Raw genomic sequence first — 16,308 nt, 5'->3', positions numbered from 1 at the left:
GACCTGTGCGGGTTACTGCAATAGGGTGTGAGCCCTGAGCTGTGCTGTGATTGGCTGATATCATTCCACGCCCACATCCCCAGTCCTCCTATCGGTTTACAGTAAGTTAAAAAGTACCCGCAAAAGCAAATCATATCTTTGACTTTATTTATACCACCCTCTGGCATGGAGTCTCCACTCGACCGGACTCATACAGCACCCAGACACAAACACCCTTGCAGCTGAAAATGTGTTCTATTTTTTATGAAAGCATTAAAAGAAAACAAGAAGGTTTTGGTTTTGTCACATTTTTTCATGGGACTTTTTGGTTTTCATTAAAAAAAAAGCAGAACTCCAAAAGTCATTTCTGGGTATTGAAAACTGAAAAATTGTCAGTGTTCAGATTTTTCAATTCAAAGCCAAAAAAATTAAACAAAAACCTTCATTTTGTTATGAAAATTTGCTGTTTTATCACAAAGCCCTTTTTTGGAAATAAAAGTGGATATAATTTTTATAACCTGCTCTCTTTATTCTAAACCGATGTTCTGACAAGATTGAGGCCACCCAACATTTATTCACATCCTTTGATTTGTACTAAATCTGGTCCCAAACCTTCTTCAACCATTTATAATCTTCATTCCACATGACACCAATGTCTCCAGGAGGTAGTCCCTTTGAGTGGCTGCGTTGCTAGCATCTGCATCAATTTGTTCTTTGCTCGTGCCTTTGTCACAGATAGCCAGTGCTACCTGGGAGCTCCCGGCCCACGCTAGGATCCGGGCTTTTACCCCAAGATAAAGGGTGATGAAGGAGGAACTTTTTAAAAATACACAGCAAATGCAGGAGGCAACATCTCTTCACGCCGGGTATCAGAAGGTATGTGGGCATTCCACTGCGAGTGGAAGCTGGAGCAGCTCCTTTGTGTCAATGGAGCTGTGGTAGATTGCACCGGCACTGAATGTGGTCCCTGCACTTCTACCACTGAGGTACGATACAACCTTGGACAAATCACTGCATTTCTGCACAAAGGGGATAACATCTGGAATCACATGATCTTCTGCTCCTCTACGACCACACACTGCAGCGTCAACTCTGCCACCCGTCAGCCCTCCGCCGCCTGCCTTCCCGAACGGTCCCTTCCCAGCACCACACACCTACTGCTCAGAGGGGCTAGTAGGGGGTCGTTTGCAAACGAGGTGTGTGGAGGTGGGGAGCGGAGTGAAAGTTGCGTCTGTAGCAGCTGCGCTAAGGGCAAGGTGTGTGCTCATAGTGGGAGGAGCGTGCTGTTAACTTTTCACTTCTTTGCCTGTGTGGGTTTGAGCCATGTGTGTTATGTGTGTAGTAACTTGCGCTGCTCCACAACGACTTTTTTGTAGAGTGATATTTTATTACTACCCAGTGCAAACCTGTGGTAGGGGCAAGCATAGTGGCACCAGGGGTTTATATTCTTTTAGCAGCGGATTCATGAACACATATAATCAGATACAGACCAGCTTGGCTTAACAGTGAAATCCTTGCGGATCTTAAACATAAAAAAGAAGCTTACAAGATGTGGAAGATTGGACAAATGACCAGGGAAGAGTATAAAAATGTTGCTCGAGCATGTAGGAATGAAATCAGGAGGGCCAAATCGCACCTGGAGCTGCAGCTAGCAAGAGATGTTAAGAGTAACAAGAAGGGTTTCTTCAGGTATGTTGGCAACAAGAAGAAAGCCAAGGAAAGTGTGGGCCCCTTACTGAATGAGGGAGGCAACCTAGTGACAGAGGATGTGGAAAAAGCTAATGTACTCAATGCTTTTTTTGCCTCTGTCTTCACGAACAAGGTCAGATCCCAGACTGCTGCACTGGGCAGCACAGCATGGGGAGGAGGTGACCAGCCCTCTGTGAAGGAAGAAGTGGTTTGGGACTATTTAGAAAAGCTGGACGTGCACAAGTCCATGGGGCCGGATGCGTTGCATCCGAGAGTGCTAAAGGAGTTGGCGGCTGTGATTGCAGAGCCATTGGCCATTATCTTTGAAAACTCATGGCGATCGGGGGAAGTCCCGGACGACTGGGAAAAGGCTAATGTAGTGCCCATCTTTAAAAAAGGGAAGGAGGAGGATTCTGGGAACCTCAGGCCAGTCAGCCTCACCTCAGTCCCCAGAAAAATCATGGAGCAGGTCCTCAGGGAATCAATCCTGAAGCACTTACACGAGAGGAAAGTGATCAGGAACAGTCAGCATGGATTCACCAAGGGAAGGTCATGCCTGACTAATCTAATCGCCTTCTATAATGAGATTACTGGTTCTGTGGATGAAGGGAAAGCAGTGGATGTATTGTTTCTTGACTTTAGCAAAGCTTTTGACACGGTCTCCCACAGTATTCTTGTCAGCAAGTTAAAGAAGTATGGGCTGGATGAATGCACTATAAGGTGGGTAGACAGTTGGCTACATTGTCGGGCTCAACGGGTAGTGATCAATGGCTTCATGTCTAGTTGGCAGCCGGTATCAAGTGGAGTGCCCCAAGGGTCGGTCCTGGGGCCGGTTTTGTTCAATATCTTCATAAATGATCTGGAGGATGATGTGGATTGCACTCTCAGCAAATTTGTGGATGATACTAAACTAGGAGGAGTGGTAGATACGGTGGCAGGTAGGGATAGGATACAGAGGGACCTAGATAAATTGGAGGATTGGGCCAAAAGAAATCTGATGAGGTTCAACAAGGATAAGTGCAGGGTCCTGCACTTAGGACGGAAGAATCCCATGCACCGCTACAGACTAGGGACGAATGGCTCGGCAGCAGTTCTGCGGAAAAGGACCTAGGGGTGACAGTGGACGAGAAGCTGGATATGACTCAACAGTGTGCCGTTGTTGCAAAGAAGGCCAATGGCATTTTGGGCTGTATAAGTAGGGGCATAGCGAGCAGATCGAGGGACGTGATCGTTCCCCTCTATTCGACATTGGTGAGGCCTCATCTGGAGTACTGTGTCCAGTTTTGGGCCCCACACTACAAGAAGGATGTGGAAAAATTGGAGAGAGTCCAGCGAAGGGCAACAAAAATGATTAGGGGTCTGGAACACATGACTTATGAGGAGAGGCTGAGGGAACTGGGATTGTTTAGTCTGCGGAAGAGAAGAATGAGGGGGGATTTGATAGCTGCTTTCAACTACCTGAGAGGTGGTTCCAAAGAGGATGGTTCTAGACTATTCTCAGTGGTAGCAGATGACAGGACAAGGAGTAATGGTCTCAAGTTGCAGTGGGGGAGGTTTAGGTTGGATATTAGGAAAAACTTTTTCACTAGGAGGGTGGTGAAACACTGGAATGCGTTACCTAGGGAGGTGGTAGAATCTCCTTCCTTAGAAGTTTTTAAGGTCAGACTTGACAAAGCCCTGGCTGGGATGATTTAATTGGGGACTGGTCCTGCTTTGAGCAGGGGGTGGGACTAGATGACCTCCTGAGGTCCCTTCCAACCCTGATATTCTATGATTCTATCATTCTATGAGCACAGAGATGTGCAAAGGAAACTTAAAGAACGGACTATTTAGCCTAAGCGTGTTTTTAACTGCTCACTGGTCTGCATACCATCTGAGTCATGTAAAAACCCTGACAAATGCTGTTTTTTCCACTGGCACTTGCAGTTTTGAATAATACATTTGCAGAGAAACTCATTTTTTAAAATCTGATGATAGGCCCAATCTGGCAATCTGTGAATGTTGTCAGTGTAAGGACTTCAAGGACTGGGTCCCATTTTTGTGGTTTTTTTAAACCATATTTAAACAAACATGTTCCTGCATCTCAATCTGTCACCGTGAAATCTCTTTGATTCAGATGTGCTGACTTGGGTTCACAATGTTTACAAAACTATGGAAATGGAAATGCTTGATATGTATTTCTACACAGCACTCCCAGAAATTGCTGGTTGCATTTTGCAACAATTGAGAAAGTAATCTTTAAACCTAGAACATGCAAAAGAACTAAAAAGCAGTTAGCTAGGCTAACGCCGTTGCTTAATTTGCTAATTCATTTTAGTTCTATAAATAAATAAATAGCCACTCCCTACCCTTGAAAATTGCAAGATTTCAGCTTTTTACAGCAGTTGGCTACATTTTTCGACATGTTGTGCTTAGCAAGAGACAGCTGGAAGGCAGGATATGCATAGCGTTACCTATATCTTATACCGCTCCTCTCTACCAAGTGATTTAACAAATGTGTGTGTTATCATACGGGCTGCATTGCAAAGTGGTGAAATCATGGAAGACTGCAACAGGGGCTCAGCACACTTTACTCATATAACAGCAAAGTTCACTGAAACTATCCACTCAGCGACATTTGCCCAGAAATTCTGGGTTATTTTTCAGCAAACACTGATACAGCTAAAAAGCCAAATTTAAGAGACATTTTTGCTTTCTCTTTTGATACGTTTCCCATTTCACACCACAACAAGAAATCAATCCAGAGGTTTGAAGCTACCGCAGGGTGAGGTATTTAACCCAGGAAGGGGGATTTTTATATCAGGCTTTTAACAAACAAAAATCTTTTACAACCTGCAACAAGAAGTTCTTAGCTTCTAAACAGAGACTTGCTTGGATCCTACGGTAGCCATTGCACATTACAGCTCTGCCTGTTCGCCCCGAGAGCTGCCTGCTTGGACGGAACACCAGTGTGCCGCAGGACGCGGGGTCCCGTCCATACGAGCCAGCAGGTGGCCGAATTCCCCTGAATCACCGTCCCGTGGTATTCGAAGGTGCTGAGCTGCCGAAGCTGGTGTGTTTTGGATGAGAGTCTGACCACTTGTGATCAGCAAAGATCTCATGGCTTTGCTTATGTAGCTTTCCAGGGCCTGATTTTCCCCTGCCTTGCATAGTCGTGTGCACCACCGCAAAGTGGTGCCACTGCACAGGTGTGAATGGTTACACAAGGTGCCAGGCAACGGAGAACTGGGCCGACAGCTTGTTAGGCTGTGCTCTCGTCCGCCCCCTGGGTGGCTGCATTCCAGGGCTGAGGAAGTGATCCTCACTGTGCTTTGGGGTCTTTCAGGCTCAGTGCACCATGAAGATGGTCCATTATTGCCAAACTCTTGTACTCTAGTGATCAGAGGATGCATCCCTCAGAACTTACTCCCTCACTAGCACAAAGGAGATGGAGGTAACCTAGATGAGCATTAAGGGAAACTGGCATCCTTCAATGACATGAAACAAAAGCATTGTCCCCAGTAACTGACTCAGTAACGTTAAATGCCTTCTAGCGGCTGATCAGAGGGAATTATGTGCAGAGCAGAGCAAGATAACAGGGAAAGCAGGAATCTGGCTGGCACCGCGTGCCCTCTCAGATTAACCTGTATAGGGGCGTCTGCAGAAGGGAACAGTTCTCCTCCGCATCGTGTTCTTCCCCCAAACTCGTTCTAATCCCTCCACGCAGTTTTCTCTCTACAAAGCTGGAGACTTGTAGAAAGGGGGAACCGTGTGGGCTCCTCTGCGGTCTCTCCATCCCAGGCCCGCGTGGGAAACAAAACGAAGTTAACATGACGTACAGTGCAAATCCTCTTTGAGGGGTGGGGACTTGCAGGGGCAGCCGTGGCAGGGAGACCCCTTGGAAACACAGCCCCTGCAGGAGCCAGGCTCTCTGTGTGCTGGCAGGGAACTCGGAGCCCAGGTGGTAGCAGAGAAGCCAAAGGACCTTCTCGGATGCTCCTCACCTCCTGTGGATCCACCGGGGGATTAGCCATGCCCCACGGGATGAATTAGCAGGCACCTTTGGGAGTGGAGGCTTTCCCGTCTGGGAGACGGGGGCCCATGAGAGAGGACACCCAGATGAGAACTATTTTGGTTCAAAGATATGGGACACTACATATTGCTGCTGTGTCACATTAGCAGAGCTACATCACGGGATCTCTGAGAAGCGCCCGGGCTCTGGATTATTGAAATGCTGGAGAATTCAGAGCTTGCTGCCGTCTCAGGCTGTCTGCTCCACCTGTTTGCACCTTTTCAATCTGAAGTTAATCTTGGGACATTCTGCAGCACTAGACCCAAACGACGCTCCATTTTGTTCTGCAGCTATGCCTGGAGCATTTCAGCAAAAACCAGTGTATGTAATTCAACACAAAAGCAACCAGACAAAAGCAGGCAGTGCCTCCTCTGCTCCCACAGGGATGTGCGTGCTTAAAGTGTGCTCCGCGGTTCCACTGTACCAACTCACCGGTTGAATACACAGTTCCCTCTTCCTGGGAGGGCCAAATCTTGCTCACGTTCTCATTTACTTTAATTCAGATCAGGTGATGTCAATGCAAGTCACTGTGTGAGATGTACGAGCAGGATAGGAAGGTAACTCAGGGCTGTAGGAAGGTGAGATCAAACCAAGCATGGGTTTGCTCTGAAATCAATAAGGTGGGTAAGAAACCAACTCCCAGTGACTTCATGGAAATCCCAGTGCATTCCGATAGGCATGCATGGGGACCACCAATCACTGCAGTCTGGATACTGCCAGTTTCATCAGGGTGAAACTGACCCTGCTGAATCTTGGAAAGCCAAGTAGAGTTCATAAGAAGTCACAAACACACACCTCATGAAAGACCCCACACCAAAGATCTCTGGCTTCAACCCCCCACGCAGCTCATGGGCAACCCTAACCCGTAGCCGCACAAACCACGGCAGATGTGGATACTTGCTGCACAAATGGAAAATTAAAGACTTTCCAGTTTGTGAATGTGGTCACCCCGAACAGACCATGGACCATATAACAACTCAATGCCCAATTCACAAATATGAAGTAGGCATCACAGCAATATGCTCTGCACTCCAGATGCAGTTATCTGCTTTAGCCGTCTGAGCGCGAAATCTTAGCTGTTGGTCGTTGGTCTACATTTACATCAGCCCTACAAAGAAGATGGAGGCCAATTTCTTCTGCATTCTGGGCCCCATTCAATGGGAATTTCAGCCCCTCTCAGGATTCAGTCACGGAGGCCAGACCCGCACTTCATCTTAATTGGCCCCTGATGTGACTGGAGTGACTCCAACTTGCACTACCTGAGGCTCTGGCCCATAATGTTTATGAAACACACTGTAGATATAATTACAGATTCCAGAGCAAAAGGAAGAATTTGCTTTTGACTTCACCCACTCAACTGTCAGAACCATCTCCTGCTCATTTCCCCAACAGAGCTACTCTCCACTCACAGAAACCAGGCACTTCTCAAATTGAAACCAAGGGCCCTCTTTGTGTCATTGAGAACCAAAGAACGTTCAGATTGTCGATAAAAACCAGAAAAACTTGGACAAACATGAATATTTTCACAAGAAGATGCCGGGTTAGTCAAACAGCCGTATTATGTCAAAAAAAAATTGATGATAAAACATCGACCTGCTGTCCTCACAGCCCGTACCTGAGACACTGAGTCTAATCCATATACTCCAGAGGGATGCATTAGTCCTGCCCCACCACATTAACCTGTGTTCTGGAAGTTCTTCTTTGGAGAGGAAAATCCCACCTCTGGCTAGGGTGAGCAGACAGCAAGTGTGAAAAATCGGGACAAGGAGTGTGTGTGGGGGGGGGTAATAGGAAACTATATATGAAAAAGACCCAAAAATCGGGACTGCCCCTATAAAATCGGGACATCTGGTCACCCTACCTCTGGCCAAAGGGTGACAACAAAAGCTAAAAGTACATGAATTCTGGGATGAATATACTGAAGGTAACAGGCGGTCCATCAAGAGGAGTGCTGCATCCAGGCCAACATGGGGAGACTGTTGTAATGGGTGAGGTGATTTCGGACTGATGTCGCTGTCTGTGGGTTAGTTTAGCTTGGATCTTGTTGGAATTAGGTTGTAGCTTGGCCTTAGCTGACGTTATTGATAGGCTGCTTGTGGCTTAAGGACAGTGGCTTTTGGAAGGGCGGGGCAGCTTGTGGCTTTCCCGTGGTTTGCAGATGGAAAGCAGCCCCTGCTGATGGGCTGCTCCTGGCTGGGTGGAGGTAACCCAGGCAGTGTGCAGTAGTTCGGCTGGCTGGCTGTATGTTTACCTTAGTGTGGCTGGTGGCTCTGTTGGATTGTGGCCATTTGTGCTGTCTGATTATGGCTGCCTTAGTTTTGGCTGTGGAGCGTTGGAAGATCGAAAGCTTGTCTCTCTCATCACCAGAAGTTGGTCCAGTAACAGATATTCCCTCCCCCGCCAGGTCTCTTTCATTTGGGCTAGCGACGGCTGGTTGGGGCTGAATTCGGGCAGCTTGCAGGGGAGTTTGACAAGTGGCTGTTTGGGGGTTCTGACTTGGTTCAGACTTGGAAAAGTGGCCATTGATGCTTGTTGGCAGCTCTTTGCTTTCTTTGGGTAAGGATGGAAGGCGAGTCTGCGAAATGTTTCAACTTCGACCCAATGAAATTTCATCAAAAATATTCTGACCTAATGTCAAGGCTTCATCTTAACTTCAGCAGGTTCAAAGTTGGTCCTGACAGTTTGTGGCTGGCAACTGGCATGCTTCATTGTGGCAGAGTTTAGCGATGACTAGTTTTATTTTCAGTACCAGGGCCATGTTCTCCCGGTCTCTTCAGTTCACTCTCTCTTGGATAGTCTCTGGAGAAAAGCCTTAATTTTCTTTATAATCATCCCCTTCTCCCCGCAGATTTAACATCTGTGGACATGGGTTGCTGCTAGGCCATGTCTTTCTCATAAGTGGAATTCAGGCGCAGGAAGGACTAATGGCCCATTGTATGTTGGCAGACAATTTGTCCTGCCTTTTCAAATGATTTTCCTTCTTTTGTTACTAATCCATTCTGTATTGGTAAGTGTGATGAATAACTGTCAGCAGACCTCAGAAAATACATTTATTTCTGTGCAACTATTAACAGACAAATGAATTTCTGCATTTTCTCATCCATAGAAAAGTACAATATGCTGAAATTTACCAAACCCTTTGGACAGCAATTATTGTATCCGTGTTTACATTTTGTCTAGCTTTCAATCTACATGACATCTGTTACATTCATAGGTGTCTGACTGGCTTTGGCTACAAGAGATGACTTTCCTTCTCAACTATTGGAAACAGGTCAAAGGTATATATTTAAGGTTGTAATCCAAACTCCCCAAAGTCTGATGTATTTCTGATTATTTCTCCCTCTAATCTGCAGTGCACCTAGGAAGATGCAATTTTTAGCTGGAGTTGTAAAGCCTCCAAAACTCTCAATACCAGAAAAAAATGTCCCTGCATATTCTTCTATGTTTGAGTTGATGTTACAAATTAAAATGAGTTCTGAGCAGAGATATACATGATTAATGAGCCCTTAACCTGGCAATCAATACTTCTTAAAAATTTGACCATTTTTCAGAGAAAGGTCTACAAAACAAAAAGGTAAAATTGTTCCAAAGACACTTCTGGAATCCTTACGAGTTTAAAACAGCTTTTAGTTTGGAGTAAAATGAGCAGATTACCCCATCACCTGGATTAGTGCCTAGCAGGTTCAGCTGCAGCATTCTGGTTTATTGGCTCACCAAATGTACACTTTAAGTTTGTTTTGAACTTAGTGTTCACAAAGGCTACCAGACTGATTGCGCTAAAGACTGATGTCCCTATCTCTAATACAACGATTAATTCAGAATAATCAACTGTGGCTAGAAATTCTGTGCCAAGTTTTAGCCCAAAGCAAACTTTAATGGCTCGGTTAGAATTCCTTGATGCAAGTGGTCTAGAATAAAACTGCTTATACATCATTAACTGTATCAGCTCTCCAAGTGCCATGGTAATATGCATATGGTATGTTGCTTTTTAATGGAGATATGCTTAGGTGGAATCCTTGTCAGAAGCCTGCTTATTTCATTCAGTTGGATTTGAGAATTTTCAATATGTTCCTTTGAGAAAATCAAAGCATTCTCCTAGTACAGTACATGCTATTCAAATGGGAGTCTGTTTGAAGCAAGTTGTGTAAAATTTGTCTTAGTGAAAGTTAGGGTCTCCATAAGAAACCCATGGTATATTGTGTGCGTGGATAGCGAGACAGAACTTCCAAAAAGCACGTTTGCTCCGAAAGACTAATTGGCTTAAGAGGGAGCTAAACTTACGGTCTTAATAGTTACAGCTGAAAACGTTAGATGTGGCATCTCCACAAATACACCCGAGTAAATTGACGTGAGACTCCAGCAATTTCTGTAGTGGTAATCCTGGTTTACACCAGTACAAATCAGATCAGAATCATGTCCTCTGTGTGTATCATTTGGACAAAGGCTTTTCCTGTTTTGTTCTTCTGTAATAAGATACACCCAGGGGACTAATTAGGCAGACAGCATTGCCTGGACCCAAGTTGCTTAGCAACCCCCCAGTTTACCTGCAGGTACCGTGGTGAGTCGCAGTGTTTATTCAATTGCTTCACGTCACCAACTAAAAACAATTCTGCAGCGTCCAGTTTACATGTTCAGCCGCCAAAGAGCACAGAGTGAAGAGTAACGGCCCTCGTGGCTTTGAACACCTCAGCCAGCCCAGCCCTGCTTGACCTGGGTGAGGAAATGCTGCTGCTGAATCAGGGAGTTTACGGATGTGCAGAGCCGCATTCAGTGCTCTGGAGAGTGCAGGTTAATAAGCCAACATGTGAACCAAACCTACATCACTGGAGCCATCCTAGGCCTGGTGACAAAATAGCTGTACGGAGCTAGCCTTCGCTGCACAATTGCAATCCAGTGCAGGAGCAGTCCGTACCCTCGGCCAGCAGCAGCTCCAGCTGATGGAGGCTAATGCATATTGCTACTCCCCCCCACTAGCTAGGCCATGAGTGTGACACTTAGCTTGTCCTCTCAAACTAATACTGGACAATATTCTCCAAGCAGAAACATATCCAAATCTAGCACTGGCAGATCACCCAGTCCTGGGCCAGCTTTCTATCGCCACTATTTCAGTGGGTTCCCATTTTAATTGCAGAGGCAGGCAGCAAACACAGGTCTCAAGTCCAGGTCCCGTGTCTTAACTAGAAAGCCATCTCCTCCCTGTCCTGTTTCTTCTCTCCCCACTGCTGCTCCGTGTCACCTCCAGACAAGTCTATAAAACAGGAATGCAAGATGCGCAGGGTACCGCACTATGCTGCTCACACGTTTCCAACTCCTGCATCTGCCCGATAACCAGGTTTATATGCATAATCAACAAAAGCCATTTTTTTTTGCCCAGAAAGGAACAGATTCTCAACCCTACTTGCTTTCAGTGGGCTTGTTCTTGAGAGATGTTCCTAGGCCACCCCGTAGTCTGTGGCATGGAAAGAGCTACAGGATGAGCCTGACACAGGGTGGAACTGGGCTCTGATCTCTGAAGAGAGAGCATGTGTGTGTGTGTGTGTGTGCATACACACACACACGCATGTGTAAACCTCATCCGGAATGGATTTGGGCCACGTGCTCCAACAGCTGCAGATTCTGAACTTATTATCTACACTAACATGTAGAAAATTGATTTCTCTGGTGCCTTTAAAACTCTAATGATGCCTGGTCTGTCAATCACTGTAGCATCTCGGTTAAATCCTCAGCAGCATTTAGATTGAGGAAAGGACTAGAAGGCCTGTTAGGTGCCTATGAAAATATTACCCACCATGCCTCCCCCTTCCCTGGCTGCCTCAGTGGGTTACGGTAATGCAGCCAGAGTAAAAGTCTCATATGCATTCTATATCTCCTCTGCATGTGGTTTGTTTACATTGCCCTGCTCTTTAGGCTTGCTCATAAGTGTCCGTGCTTGCCAGCTGTTTGTACAATGCTTTGTTTACATTAAGAGGGCCTTGAAATGCTGTACAAATAAACCCAGTATTGAAAAGGTCTTTAAACTTCAGGCTGCCGGGAGGGCTGTGCAAATGATAGCGCTTTCGGGAAAGATTAGGCGCGAGATGGTGCTCAGCATGTGTTCTCTAGGGCATTCCTGGAGCGGATACCCGTGTCTGAGTCACATGTGCTCATGGTCCTTGGGGGCTATTTTGTAGGATGAACTCAGAGCGGAAAATCGAGTTATTTGTGCATCTTCCTCCCTTGGTGCTTGTGAGTAACATGTAGCCACCCCATAGGCCCATGAACTGCCACCCCGCACCTAGTGTCAAATCTCCCATCCCTGAGCAAGATCCTAGAGAAGCTAACCAAAGGCCAACTATACGGTCATCTCCTGAAAGCTAATATTCTAGACCTGGCACAAGCTGGATTCAGGCCAGGACCTGGGACAGAATCAGTTTCAGTGGCACTGATGGAAATCTCCCACTGTCAGTGGGTAGAGGGCAGCCCTCCATTGTCATCCTCTTGGGCCTCTCTGCAGCATTCAACTCTGTTGACCATGATATACCGAGAGAGGTGGCAGGGGAGAAGGCCCGGGGAATGTGCTAAAAATGGTTTGAGTCCTTCCTGGAGGGCTAGTGATGGGAAACTGCACCTCCACCATGAGACCCCTCACCGGAGGAGTCTAAGATAAATTCTCTCACTGGTTCTGTTCAACAGCTATACGCAGCCACTGGGTGCCCTGGTCAGACAATGCCGACTCGTGCAGCGATATGCAGATGGCACACAGCTCTACCCACTCTTCACCATCTAGGTCCACGCCACTACCACCAAGATGGCCCCATGCTTGGAAGAGATCAGCTCATGCATGAAGTACAGTTGACTGAATCCAAACAAGACAGAGGTGATGCTGATGGGCAGAGGAAAGTATTTTGGTGAGTTTGCAGACGTGGTGCTGTGTCCTTTGGGTGAAAGCACACACACATAATAGGTCAATTCAGGACAGAGTTTAGGAGCCATTTGGTCATATCATTTAATGCCCTACCTGCAGGTGCTCAAATACTACAGTAATAAGCAGTGGTATAAGAATTTATATGGGGGGGCTGGTAGCACTGTCTATGATTAAGGTTGCTTATCACATCCCATCGTAAGACGCCGTTTCCAGTTGTTTGTAACTTAGCCAGGCTTGGACTGGGCTGAAGTGTTCCATGCCAGATGTCTGCCGGAGGTTGCTGGGGGGCCAAAGCAGCTCGGCCAGTTTGGAGAATGAGGTTAGGGGGAAAACACACTTTTTTGTCTATGCTAAACAATTCTCTGACCTTTCCTTTGAACGGCTCTAGTGCGCTTTGTGCTTTGGAGCAGAGACGGGCATCTGGCCGGGGACAGCCTTTGTTTCAGGTATGTGGCTTTTGTCATCCTCGTGAACATCTGCCTAAATCAGCCCAAGTTATCAGCCTTTGAAAAACTGCAGTTTGCACAGTTCAGTAGAGACATCTTGTGTTTCAGCAGCTAAACTCCCTGCCGTGTCTGTCCTTGCTGAGAATGCTTGAGGCTCTCAGAGCTCCTGGTGCTGACAAGGCCGCCCGCGCACCGAGCAATTGAGCATGCTCCATCTCCTCCCGGCTCCTAACGCTCGTCAAACGGCACACCTGCCATCCCCGCGCCGCCTGGCTTCCCGGGAATGGCTGCTCTGGGCTGGGCTGCAGCAGGCATCAGAACCAAGAGCAGGGAGTCGCGAGGAGGCAGCTCCCCAATTCTAATGCAGAGGTGACAAAAGCCAGGCCAGGGAGAGGGAAAGGAATAGAGGGGGAAAGGAGGGAGATTTCTTTCCTCCTCTCAGATATGACCAGGCTAGAGGGGCGTTCAGTCTGATACTCACAGGATACGAACAGCTGGCTGCCGTGCTCAGCCCAGGAGGAGGCCTGGCCACGGCCCACCCTATGCCACCCCTGTTGACTAGAACCATGACGTTCTCTGTGCACCACAGACTACTTTATATTTAACCATTTCGCTACATTAGAAACTTCTGTTCACCTGCCCACAGCCCCACTGCACACTTAGCAAAGTAATTCTGAGCAGAAGCGACATGCAGGGCAAACACTGGCTAAAGACACACCGGTTTTCCTAGCGAAGCCGCCACGTGGGGCGTGCGAGAGAGACATCTCTCCAGCTGGCAGGTCCTAAGCCAGTTAGGGCTTGAAAGAACAAACGCCAACCGTTGCGTTTTACATTGAAATGCAGGTTCCTATGGGGAAATGCCTTTGCGAGACGTAGTTTGAATCCCTGATGCTTCCATTTATCTCATATAAACTAGGATCCCTGGCTGGACTACATCTTCCATGATGCAACACACTTCCCCTCTGACCAAATGGGATGGTGTCCAGCCAGCGAGCCCACCCTGCAGGGAGCATGGGGGAGAATGGCATCAGGAATCCAAACAACATCTCCCACAAGGCAATGCACCACCATAGCTTAATGTTGATCTGACTTGAAACAAAACATTTTGCCTTAGGTCAACAAACTGAATGGATCATTTCCATTTGGGACTAACAAACTGTTTATATAAAAAATGGCAAAACAAAATATTGTCATTTCTGAATTAAAATTTTTTCTAACTTTTCATTCTGTAAATATTTCAATATCTTAACTTTGTTTTCTGATTTTGGACAAAACACAGATGTTGAAATATCAGAATTTCCTGGGAGATGGCAAGTGACATTTTTGCTCGGCTGTTACTTCTGTGCCTTCAGTACACAGCCTGGAGCTCCGGAGCACTGAAGCCAACCACTTCTCAATGTTCTTTCTGAACCCACCGCAGCTCTGCTGTGCTCAGACTTCCAGCACATGTGGAAATCATCATGTTAGAGGTTTGCAAAGCAGGTTTGCGTCTCCGCCTCATGACAAATGCTGACTAAAATAGGGTCATCACCATTTTCTAGGCAGGACGTACTTTTCTACATCCTCCTCCGAATGAGCTCATTAACACACTCCACACCAAAATAATGCAACCATATAAATGACTTGGGATTAGATAGCATGTTTCCATCCCCTCCCCTCCCGCCCCCTTAGCTTCTAGGGCAAACTAGATAAACCATATCACTTTAATTCCAGACTAGCTCTCTCTTGAGAATGGTCCCCCTTATTTAAATCTAATCTTATGAAAAAATTGTCTACTTAAAGCATATTTCTGTTAAGTGCCTGGGTTAAATGTGTATATCATTTTCTGCTGTTGCAAGGAGCTGCAGAATAATTGTTGGCTCATTTATTCTTTTATTGGCACTGAGTATAAAATGACTATTCTTCTATATCAAATATTCTTAATCAGAGAACTCTGCCCACATTGTTAGAAAGGCAGCTCTCTCTGTTTCAATGTTGAGGAGGATTAACCACCACATTACAGTCTGAAGGTAGGCAGCATGGTCAAGCAGACTAGCCTGGGATCTGTTATTGGCTTTGCCACAGATTTGCTGTATGACCATGGGCAAGGCACCTAACTTTTCTGAGCTTCAGGTCCCCATCTTTGCAATGGGGGGCTAATCATACCTGCTCACCTCTGTAAAACACTTCGAGGTCCTTGAATAGGAAGCACAATGCAAGTGCTAAATATTAGCATAGGTTAACACTGCTTATAAACCATTTTATTAGACATTTGATTTGTATTTGCCACAGAACTCTTTCCTAAATTGTTCCCATCTCATAAATTGTGTAGAACTCTTCATCTGATAAATAAATTTTGTTGGAATATAAAATTTAACACCAGGTATTCTAATGGCGTCCTGTCACCTCATTTCTCACTTAGGGAACACTCTGACTGACTTCTGGTGGAATTCTTCTTGGGAAGGAGTACAGGATAAGACTCTGGAACAGATGTTTTAAGTATTTGGGAGGAATTGAAGAAGAAAAGTGCAGAGACTAAAGGGTGAGCTACATCTTGGGCTGAATTTGAGCAGGTTGCAGTTTTTCGATTGTGAATAACCATTAAAATTTTCAAAATATATTGGTGAAAACATGTACTTCTTTTGACCAGCTCTAGGGTGAATGATTGTGTCGGGCGGATCTAGTCCAAACACTGATCGAGGAAAAGGGATTTCTTTCTGTTAAATCATTTGTTTGCAGGCCATGACTGAATTATTTTACTGGTATTATATAATCCCATTTCCCAGTCTCGGCTGGCATTTGCTTTTAAGTACAGCTCCGTCACCGATTCAGGAAATTTGAGATACATCAATCATCAAACATCAAAACTCAGGAGACGGAGGCTGGAATTTTTGTTGCTGAACTTCTTGACAATCCAATCCTCGGCAAAACCTCCATTAACATCAAAGGGGCTTTTCCTGATTACGGGATGCTGAATCCGACCCTGTATTTATACAGAACATAGTGCAGACTCCTTTTCTGGAGTTGGTAGAGAGAATATTTACTTTCCAAGGAGAATGAGCACATTTAACTCTGAGGCCCAGCCACGAAAGTCAATAATAGGACTTAGGATTTTGGTTGATACAACACACACACTGCTTCAAAACCATAATACCTTTCTAGCCTTGATCCAAAGACCATTTAACTCTCACTTTCAAATGTCTCAATAAATAAAGAATAAGCATGTTGAAGGTTATGCAAACAGAGTGGCGAAGTTCTTG

General features: G+C 46.0%; 1 long non-coding RNA gene across 3 annotated transcripts; it reads left to right on the top strand.

The window, feature by feature from the left end:
- The first annotated feature begins 5 nt into the window (after window positions 1-5).
- Window positions 6-15,757, top strand: LOC119567039. Of its 3 annotated transcripts, none has more exons than XR_006284006.1 (5): window positions 6-1,175; window positions 8,934-8,997; window positions 12,392-12,606; window positions 14,349-14,551; window positions 15,471-15,757. It is a non-coding gene; the product is annotated as an uncharacterized LOC119567039 (long non-coding RNA). The 3 variants fall into 3 exon arrangements; XR_006284005.1 differs by having other exon boundaries at window positions 13,012-14,538; XR_005226715.2 differs by lacking the exon at window positions 8,934-8,997 and having other exon boundaries at window positions 14,349-14,538.
- The last annotated feature ends 551 nt before the right edge of the window (window positions 15,758-16,308 follow it).

The sequence above is a fragment of the Chelonia mydas genome, chromosome 9 (genome assembly GCF_015237465.2).
Source record: "Chelonia mydas isolate rCheMyd1 chromosome 9, rCheMyd1.pri.v2, whole genome shotgun sequence".
NCBI classification, from domain to species: domain Eukaryota; kingdom Metazoa; phylum Chordata; order Testudines; family Cheloniidae; genus Chelonia; species Chelonia mydas.
This window is presented reverse-complemented; position numbering and strand designations above follow the sequence as displayed.